Raw genomic sequence first — 11,081 nt, forward strand, 5'->3', positions numbered from 1 at the left:
TCCTCTCTGACCTATCACCTCCATCCCCACCACATTCACCTATTGTACTCTTTGATACCTTCCCCCACCCTCCTCTCTGACCTATCACCTCCATCCCCACCACATTCACCTATTGTACTCTTTGATACCTTTTCCCACCTTCCTCTCTGACCTATCACCTCCATCCCCACCTCCATTCAACTATTGTACTCTTTGCTACCGTCTCCCCAGACCCACCCCTGCCTCCCCCATTTATCTCTCCACCCGGCTTCTTTTCTTGATGAAGGGCTTTTGCCCGAAACATCGATTTTCCTGCTCCTTGGATGCTGCCTGACCTGCTGTGCTTTTCCAGCACCACTCTGATCCAAACTCTATTTTCCATTATCTGCAGTCCTCACTTTTGCCCTATTTTCCCTGGAGCGCTGGAGGCTGAGAGGTGACCTTATAGAGGTTTATAAAATTATGAGGGGCTTGGATAGTTTAAATAGACAAAATCTCTTCACTGGGTTGGGGGAGTTCAGAACTAGAGGGCATAGGTTTAGGGTGAGGGGAAAGATATAAAAGAGACCTAAGGGGCAACGTTTTCACGCAGAGGTGGTGCGTGTTTGGAATGAGCTACCAGAGGAAGTGGTGGAGGCTCATACAATTGCAACATTTAAAAGGCATTTGGATGGGTATATGAATAGGAAGGGTTTGGAGGGACATAGGCCGGATGCTGGCTGGTGGGACTGGATTGGGTTGGGATATCTGGTCAGCATGGACAAGTTGGACCAAAGGGTCTCTTTCTGTACTGTACATGTCTATGACTTTATGTCTCTGAGGTGTAACAGCATCTGCAGAGAGAAATCAGGTTTGACATTTCAGGTCGAGTGACCCTTCCTCAGTACAATTACAACATTTGAAAGACATCTGGATGGGTATAGCAATGGGAAGGGTTTACAGAGAAATGGGCCAAATGCTAGCAAATGGTACGAGATTAATTTAGAATATCACGTCAGAATAGATGGGTCACTGGTCCTGAAACATTAACTCTGATGTTTCTCCAAAGATACTGCCAGACCTGCTGAGCTTTTCCAGCAATTTCTGTTTTTGTTTCTGATTTACAGCATCCGCAGTTTTTTACTGTTTTTATAATATATTAAAACAAACATTTGGCAATAAGACTTCCTGATGAAGTGTCAATCTGATAAATATAATGCATTAATCTCATATGTCTACACACTGACTGAATTCGCATTAGTGCTTTCTCCAGGATCCCCACAGTCCTGTCTCCACATGTTCAAACCAGACACCCACAGCCCACACCAGGTAAGGTCTGGGAGTGGGAATCTTGGCCCAAGATGCAACAACAAAGAGGGAGTCTGGGCTGGGGATCCGACAGCAAGCAGTGAGTCCAGGTCTGGGATCCAACAGCAACAGGAATCCAGGACCGGGAATCTGATGGGTAGGGGGGTTCTGGATGAAGATACTGTCGAGGCCAAGGCTGGATTGAGACAGTAAACCAATAAAAATCCAGCAGAAGGAAGGAAGGAAAGAAAAGAAGGAGGGAAGGGAAGGAGGGAGGGACGGAAGCGGACGGAGAAAGGCAAGGAGGGATGGAGGGAGGGAAGGAAGGAGGGAGGGAGTGAGGCCGCACAAATCTTCCACATCAAGAATCCTGTCTTCAGCATTCAAATTTGAACTTCCAAAATAAATCACTTCCAATTTATTCAGGTTGAACTCTGTCACTTCTCAGCCCAGCTCTGCATCCTGTCGATGTCTTGTTGTAACCTGCAACAGCCCTCGACACCATCTACAACACCACGCACCTTTGTGCCATTGACAAATTTACTAACCCACCCTTTCACTTCTTCATTCAAGTCATTTACAAAAACTACAAAGACTGGAGGTTCAGGAACAGATCCCTGCAGGACACCATTGGTCACCGACCTCCAGGTGGAATACTTTCTATCCACTGCCACTCACTGTCTTCTTTTGGCCAGCTAATTCTGTATTCAGACAGCCACATTTCTCTGTATCCCATACTCCTAACTTTCTGAATGAGTGTATCATGGGGAACCTTATCAAATGCCTTACTGGAATCCATATACACCACATCCACTGCTCGACCTGCTTCAACTTGTCTCGTCACATCCTCAAAGAATTCAATAAGGCTTGTGAGCCATGACCTGTCTCACATAAAGCCATGTATGTCGATCCCTCAAAGTTGCTACCCATGTTAATCGGGTTGTTTAGAAGGAATATGGCATTTTGTCTTTCATTAACAGGGTGAGTGAGTTTAAAAGCTGCAGCTTTATAAAACCCCACTTAGACCACACTTGTAATATTGTGTCCAGTTCTGAGCACCTCGTTACAGGAAGGATGTAAATGCTTTTTAGAGGGTTCAGAGGAGATTTACCAAGAAGCTGCCTGACTTGAAGGGCTTATTTTATGAAGAGAGGTTGAGAGAGCTAGTCCTTTTCACGTTGGAGAGAAGACAGAAGAGAGGTGACCTGATAGAGATGTCCAAAGTAATGAGAAGCATAGATAGAGTAAATAGCCAGAGACTGTTCCCCAGGGCAGAAATGGCTGTCACAAGGGGTGATAATTTTTAAATAATTTGAAGAAGATATAGGGGATATGTCAGAGGTAGGTTCTTTACACAGGGAGTGGTGGGTGCACAGAATGCACTGCCAGCGGTGGTAGTAGAATCAGCGACAGGAGGGACATTTAAGTGACTGCTGCACAAGCAGATCGACGGCAGTAAAATGAGAGGTGCGAAGGTTAAGCTGATATCAGATTATGATAAATGATTGGCATAACATTGTGGGCTGAAGGGCCTGTACTGTGCTGTACTGTTCTATGTTCTATGTTCTAGTTAAAATGAAAGATAAATGATAAGTTGTGGATGTAGCATGTTTGGATTTTAAGAATGCATTTGACAATTAGATCATAAGATCATAAGATTTACAATTTACCACATGTTAAGCTATTTAGTAAAAGAGAGCCCATGGTGTTGGAGATAGTACATTGGCATGGATCGAGGGTTTGTTTGAAAAGAAAGAGTTGGCATCAGGGGGACATTTTCAGGTTGGCAACCCGTAATGAGTGGTGTGTGACAAGAGTCCGTGTTGTTGCCACAATGGTTCACAATATACATTGATGATCTGGATGAGGAAGGTGAATGTACTACCGCCCAGTTTGTGATTGACTCAAAAGCATAGGTGGGAAGGTGAGTGGTGGGTATGACAGAGAGTCTGCAGAGTGATATAGTCAGGTTAAGTGAATGGACAAAAACTGAATGTATAAAGTGGGAAAATGTGAAGTTATGCACTTTGGCAGGTAGGATAGTGGAGTTAAATATTCTTAAAATGAAGAGAGACTGCAGAAAGCCTCAGAACAGAGGGATTTGAAATCTTCATCCATGAAGCACAAAAGGCTCACATCCAAGTTGAGAAAGTAAAGGGGACACAAATAGAACATCGGCCTTTATTTCAAAGGAAATAGAGTATAAAGTCTCTAATTGCCAACTTCTGAAGTTCAAACTCTTTCTGCTTCTCTTCCTCTCTTTCTACTGCTCGGGCCTTTGTCTCCTCTTTTTCCTCTGCTTTTAATTGCAATTAAAACTGTTTTGTTTCCTTACCTCTTTCTTTTTGTTCTGTCAGGGCTATTCTTCCCTTTGCTTTTGCCTCTAATTCAAACTGTTTTATTTGCAACTGAATTTTAGCCATTTCCAAAGATTCTGCTGGCATTTCCGAAAATTGCAGCTATTGCTGCAATTCCCTCCAATATTCGCATGGACTGGGGCAACCCGAACTCCAGCTTGTTTGTCAATTCCAACAGCTTTGCCTTGCTCACTTTGTGTAAAACTCCCAATTATAGACCAGTTAGTCTGACCTCAATGGTGGGAAAGATGCTGGAGTCTATTATAAAGGATGAAATTACGACACATCTGGATAGTAGTAACAGGATAGGTCAGAGACAGCATGGATTTATGAAGCGGAAATCATGCTTGACTAACCTTCTGGAATTTTTTGAGGGTGTGACTCTGAAGATGGACGAGGGAGATCCAGTAGATGTAGTGTACCTGGACTTTCAGAAAGCTTTTAATAAAGTCCCACATAGGAGGTTAGTGAGCAAAGTTAGGGCGCATGGTATTGGGGGCAAAGTACTAACTTGGATTAAAAGTTGGTTGGCTGATAGGAAACAAAGAGTAGTGATAAACGGCTCCATTTCGGAATGGCAGGCAGTGACCAGTGGGGTACCGCAGGGATCAGTGCTGGGACCGCAGCTTTTTACAATATAGGTTAATGATATAGAAGTGGTAATAGTAATAACTTGCAAATTTGCTGATGATACTAAGCTGGGTGGCAGGGTGAAATGTGAGGAGGATGTTAGGAAATTACAGGGTGACCTGCACAAGTTAGGTGAGTGGTCAGGGGCATGGCAGATGCAGTTTAATGTGGATAAGTGTATGGTTATCCACTTTGGTGGCAAGAACAGGAAGGCAGATTACGACCTAAATGAAATCAATTCAGGTAAAGGAGCAGTACAAAGAGATCTGGGTGTTCTTGTACACTAGTCAATGAAAGTAAGCATGCAGGTACAGGAGGTAGTGAAGAAGGCTAATAGCATGCTGGCCTTCATAACAAGAGGGATTGAGTATAGAAGCAAAGAGGTTCTTCTGCAGTTGTACAGGGCCCTGGTGAGACCACACTGGAATATTGTGTGCAGTTCTGGTCTCCAAATTTGAGGAAAGACATTCTGGCTATTGAGGGAGTGCAGCGTAGGTTCACGAGGTCAATTCCTGGAATGGCGGGACTACATTACGCTGAAAAACTGGAGCAACTGGGCTTGCATACCCTTGAGTTTAGCAGACTGAGAGGGGATCTGACTGAGACATATAAGATTATTAAAGGATTGGACACTCTGGAGGCAGGAAACATGTTTCAGCTGATGGGTGAGTGCTGAACCAGAGGACACAGCTTAAAAATACGGGGTAGACATTTAGGACAGAGATGAGGAGAAATGTCTTCACCCAGAGGGTGGTGGCTGTGTGGAATGCTCTGCCCCAGAGGGCAGTGGAGGCCCAGTCTCTGGATTTATTTAAGAAAGAGTTGGATAGAGCTCTCAAGGATAGTGGAATCAAGGGTTATGGAGATAAGGCAGGAACAGGATACTGATTAAGGATGATCAGCCATGATCATATTGAATGGTGGTGCAGGCTCAAAGGGCAGAATGGCCTAATCCTGCACCTATTATCTATTGTCTATTGTCTATAACTTTCTTCCACCTCCAGAAAACTCTTAGTGAGTGAAAAAGCCATTACTACAAAAGGCACTCCTTGTTTCAATCTGCCGAATTCAATACCTTAAAATCACTGACAATAACTATTTGCAGCCTTTTGAGTCCAATAATCCTAAACCCGACTTGGAAATTATAGATTTCAATCATGACAACAGTCCCCAGTTTATGATACATCAGACCAGACTCCCTCAAAAATATTTTAAGAAGGTAAACTAGACTCTAACCTTATCTTATTGTAAAGGCAAATGTCAAGTGTCTTAAATGCAATATGACTGGTCAAACTACTCGACATTAAGCAATTATAAACACTGTAGTTAAAATATAACCAAAGAAAGGGGAATTCAGAATAACTTAACTCTTTTGGAAACTTAGCAGAATAATAGACACAGTAGCTATAACTAATTAACTGTTCCAATATAGTAACACCAAATAAACAGACCCCTTAGCAAAAAAGAAAACTCAGACAAATTCTCACATCTATTTCTCTAATCCGGAGGAAAAATATCACGAGAACATTCAGGGAGAGTAACAGCCAAGAGACATTCACTGAAGCTTCCAATTCTTTTGAGACCCCAATATCTTCTGATGTTACTGACAAAACCAAATTCCAGACATCTGGGTCTGTGAGAGCTGGCCATAGATATTCAAGCTGTTTTTTTAGAAACACACCAAGGCCTTCCAATCTGTTTACTCAGTCTTCAGTAGCAAATTTGGTACCTTTATCCTACAAGCTCATTTCAAAACAAAAACAGAGAGAAAAGAAACCTCTTAAAGTGACAGTATTGTCACATGTGTGAGTGTGTATAAGGTTGGGTGTGTTATGATGACAGTTCAGATGATGTGAGAAATAAATGGTCATCTGTTCTTTTGATTTAATCTAACAAGGTTTCGTGCATGTGCTTTGAAGTTACAAAGTGATGAAACACGGTATCTCTGAAGCTGCACTGAAAATGTGTTGCTAGAAAAGTGCAGCAGGCCAGGCAGCATCCAAGGAACAGGAGAATCGACGTTTCGGGCATAAGCCCTTCTTCAGCTCTGATCTCCAGCATCTGCAGTCCTCACTTTCTCATCTCTGAAGCTGCAATCAGCCAAGAAATTAGAAAAGAGAGAAATTCTCCCACACTTCTCCCCATCTGTAACACTAAATATAATTATTCCACAGGACTTTATAGAAGTTTATAAAATCATGAAGGGTATAGATAGGATAAATAGACAAATTCTTTTCCCTGGGATGGGGGAGTCTAGAACTAGAGGGTATAGGTTTAGGGGGAGAGGGGAAAGATATAAAAGAGACCTAAGGGGCAACTGTTTCACTCAGAGGGTGATATGTGAATGAAATGAGCTGCTAGAAGAAGTGGTGGAGGCGAGTACAATTGCAACATGTAAAAGTCACCTGGATGGGAATATGAATAGGAAGGGGTTGGAGGGATATGGGACAGGTGCTGACAGGTGGGACTAGATTGGGTTGGGACATCTGGTTGGCATGGACGAGTTGGACCGAAGGGTCTGTTTCCATGCTGTACATCTCTATGACGTTATGACTCTATGACTCTAAGTTGCAATCAGCCAAGAGGTGAGAAAAGGGAGAAATTCTCCCACATCTCTCTCCATCTCGAACACTAAACATAATTATTCCACAGGACTCCTATCATTCCCAAATTCCTAACTCATCCACAATAGCTCCACCTTTGCTGTCAGGTCATCAGCGATGTTTAACTTTGCTTTCTGGCTCAGCCAATCAGAATCCCTTTATTGCTGCTCTTTTCTTTTCTTCCCTTATACATTTCCTCACCGTCTCACCGACTGGCCACCAACCAGCTAAACAAGAAACATGGAATGGTGGAATTCTGAAACAGAAAGAGGAATTGCTGGAGAACCTCAGCAGGTCTGGCAGCATCTGCGGGGTGAGAAAATCAGAGTTAATGTTTCAGGTCCAGCTACACTTGGTCAGATTCTGAAACACAAATTCTGTTTCTGTTTCTGTCTCCACAGATGCTGCCAGATCTGCTAAAGTTCTCCAGCAATTCCTGTTTTAGTCTCAATCATCTAATCCCTCCATTCATGGTTGAAGTTTCCTTTTGATGCATATTTCCATTTGTGATCCTTGTTGATATTCTTCTATTAAAGGAGCCAATTGGATTTATGTTGTTGATGATAGTAGTGTGGAAGTTGAATGGTATTGTTGTTTTCAGAAAACTTTCTCTGTGAGAATCGACTTCAAACAGCAATGTTGCCCCAGGGCCATTTTTCATGAATTTCTAATTAATGGTGTCAGCCTCTCCAAGAGAACACTATTCTAATTACACGATATATTGTTTTTTTACAAAGCAACAGAGCAGAATAATAATTTTTAAATCAATTACACAGAATGGAAGAGCACTCAGAATTGCCCAAGTTCCAAAAAATAAGATATAAAGATGGGTGAGAACCAAAACTTATGTCACCTGGGCTGTGTCTGTCATATCATTTCAGTTTAAACAGAGAAACACAGAAAATAGGAGCAGGAGTTGACCATTCGTTCCTTCCAGTGTACTCCACCGTTCAATGTGATCATGGCAAAACATCCAACTTAGTACCTGGTCCCTGCTTTCTCTCCCATACCCTTTAGCCATGAGAACCATATCCAACTCTTTGGAAACATTCAATGTTTTGTTCAAACCACTTTCTTTGGCAGAGAGTTCCACAGGCTGACTATGCTGGGTGAAGGAATTTCTCTTTATACCAGTCCTTAAAGGCCCACCCTGTTTCTCTGGACTGTGACCCTGGTTCTGGACTCCCTAGTTGTCAGGAACATCCTTCCCCCATTTATCCATGCAGCTTCCTATCTCTTCCAAGCCAATAATGAGGAAAGGTGCCCAACAACATTGGCAGAAAGGCTGTGAAATCTATGGAAAATAGCATGAATATTGGAGAAATACCATGGACATTCATGGACTACAACCCCTCAGCACCAAATCTTTATATAATACAGTGTAATCTGAGTGTTTGAATAATTAGACTAATTAATTGCATGCTGCCTGCTCATTCCTCCAGTAAGGACATTCAACATCACAAAGAAGTTCTATTTTTGCATTTTTTCTGAACCAGGTAATCAATGATCAAATACGCAAGGATTGCAACAACTATCGGAATCCAAATGACCTCCAATACACTACTGCATTTTGGGTGCTTAAGCAGAGATGCAATTACAAACCTTGGCCACATTAGACATTTCGGATGACTGTTCCTGTTTATCGTAGGTGCAGAGGGAGAAGTAGAGTGTTGTCCTGTTTTGCAGTTCCGTGTTTTCGGGAACAAATGTGAATGTTTCCCTTGAGCCAAATGGATGTGGATTCAAGTTGGTGAGGTTAACCAGGGCAGCTGCTGTGAAATTATCCCGTAGCTGGAGGGGGTGGTCACCCATTCTCACCTCATAGCGGGATGCTATCAAAAGGAGAAATGAAAGAAGAGAGAAAAGAAATTAATGTGTTCACATCTAAACATAACAACGATGACTTTCTAAACTGAGGTAAAGGGTGGAACCTGGGGTAAACAACAGGGTCTTGGTTTGTGGCAGGATAGCAGAGCAACCCATGCTTCATCTCATTTTGGGAAAGTGTGCCACATGTTGTGCCAGTCAGGCACTGGGCAGGTCTGTTGTGAGCCAAGATTGGGGAGTATTTTGTTTGGGGATGGGGGGAGGTTAGTGTTGGAAAAGACCCACCTACTGAGAGCTGCTGGCCAATTCATCCATGTTCCTCAGTGACACTTGGGAACCATTGGCTGCTGCTGGCACTGCATACACCTGAGGGCCAATGAAGGACTCAGGTAAGTGATGGCAGGAAGTGGGTTGCTGGATGTTGGGTTGTTGGGTGGGGGAACTGGGAGGTTCTACATCAAGCTGGGGGAGTGTGGGGTGCAATGGGAAGGGTGGTTGCTAGTTCTCACAAAGTTAGTCCCTTTTTTTCTAAAAGCTGTTCCTTAGCTAAAGGAGACTCTGTCCTTATGTTTTTCAGAGGGGCAATAAACCTAGCCGGGCTCTGATCAGTCTGGTTTGGTACAGAGGTGAAAAGGATTTTGAGAGGTCTTTTATTTTTATGTAAACAGATGAGAGTTCAGGCCAAAGTGGTCATGTTTTAGAAGTGACCTGTGCAACGAAAGGGGTTTGGTCAGCTCTTTAGCTGATCTGAGCTGAGTAGTTTTAGTTCAGTCCTGAACTGGGAAGTTTTACAGGGAGCCGTGTGGAAACTCTTATCTCTCTTCTGTCCTTCAGCTTCAACCTGTAAGCATATTTTCCATTTATATTGGATTTAAAGGGAATTTGCTTATTGAGACTGTTGTGTATATTCAGAACAGCATAATTAAGTCTAGTTGGATAGATTGAGTTCTGTAGGTGCTTTTTATTCTGTTCTTTGTGTTTCATTGTGCTATATTGTGAGTAATTTTTTGTCTGTTTTAAAATCTAGTAGTCAACCTAGCTAACTGAATCTGGGTAATATTCACTGTACACTTACTGAAACAAATTGCAAAGTTATGGTCTGGGGCTGCCTGCTTAAGAATGTTTGAGTGTTCTGGCTTCGTCTGTAACGCAGTGAACAGCACCCCACCAAACCCACCCCCCCACCCATCATAACCCCTTAATGCTGTGTCCATTTCAGTATCATTGAAAGAGGGAACCTTTCTACAAAGTTCCAAAATAATACGCCAGGCTTTGCTTCTTGTGCCCTCTGCAAAGGGGTCCCTCCCCCACCACTGGATTAATGCTAGCAGCAGCAGGATGTAGTTGTAAGTGGGTATTGCCAACTTAAGGGGCTCAAACAGTGGAATACCATCCATGGAGAGCTTTACCATTCATGGGAAAACAGCGCATTGTTACATTATAACACAAACATCACAATTTATTGATCAAAGCGGAACACAAGCAATCAATGAATCATCATAGAATCCCTACATTGTGGAAAAAGGCCCGTCAGCCCAGCAAGCCCACACCGACCCTCCGAAAAGTATCTCCCCCAGACCCATTCCTCTGTATTTACTACTATCTAATGCACCTAACCCACCCTGAACATAATTGGCAAATTAGCATGGCCAATTCACCTTTACAGCAAATCTTTGGCTTGTGGGAGGAAACCAGAGCACTCAGACGAAACCCATACAGACACGGAGAATGCGCAGACTCCACACAGACATCGCCCGAGGCTGGAATCAAACCCGGGTCCCAGGCACTGTGAGGCAGCAGTGTTTACCACTAAACTACTGTGCCACATCTAAATTCACAGTTTCACTAAGACTTGGTTTGGTTTCTCTCTTCCTCTGGTGGGTGCATTTTAAATATCTCCTCTGTTAATCAGCATTCACCAACGATCTATTTAATTCAGTCCCACAAAGAAAATATCCACATAAATAACCAATGTTTAGCAACAATTACTTGCTCCCTCATCATAGTCCTCTCCTGGTGCAGTCCATTCCAATACAACTTTATTTTGAGCTAATGTTGCTTGAAGGTCTGTGATTTTACACGGTGGAATGTCAACATTGAGTGTCCCTTCGGCAACTGAAATGGTACCTCCTGATTTGACCCTTTTGAAATCTCCGATGACAGCCTCAAGATCATCCACATTGACTGAAGGTCTTGGTGGATTTACTTGAATTTTGCCTACATGATGAGGAAGACACATATCTTAATTAGACCCAGACCACACAGACTTAATGAGCATGACCATTTCATGAAAAGTCTTTATCTGCAGAACTTGCCTAGAATTCCCCACAGGACATGTTTCTGGCCTTGGCTACATGGTGTGGGGAAATAGGTGTGCAGAAACTCATACAAACACAGA

At 42.9% G+C, this 11,081-nt stretch overlaps 1 long non-coding RNA gene across 1 annotated transcript in view; it reads right to left on the reverse strand.

Moving 5' to 3' along the window:
- Window positions 1–10,799, reverse strand: part of LOC122554126 — a 69,282-nt gene extending 58,483 nt beyond the window's left edge. The window contains exons 1-2 of the long non-coding RNA XR_006312919.1: window positions 10,673–10,799; window positions 8,675–8,688 (exon numbers count right to left, since the gene is read on the reverse strand). This is a non-coding gene — a long non-coding RNA (uncharacterized LOC122554126). The remainder of the gene's footprint in view (window positions 1–8,674; window positions 8,689–10,672) is intronic.
- Between the last annotated feature and the right edge of the window lie 282 nt (window positions 10,800–11,081).

The sequence above is a fragment of the Chiloscyllium plagiosum genome, chromosome 11, assembly GCF_004010195.1.
Source record: "Chiloscyllium plagiosum isolate BGI_BamShark_2017 chromosome 11, ASM401019v2, whole genome shotgun sequence".
NCBI lineage: Eukaryota > Metazoa > Chordata > Chondrichthyes > Orectolobiformes > Hemiscylliidae > Chiloscyllium > Chiloscyllium plagiosum.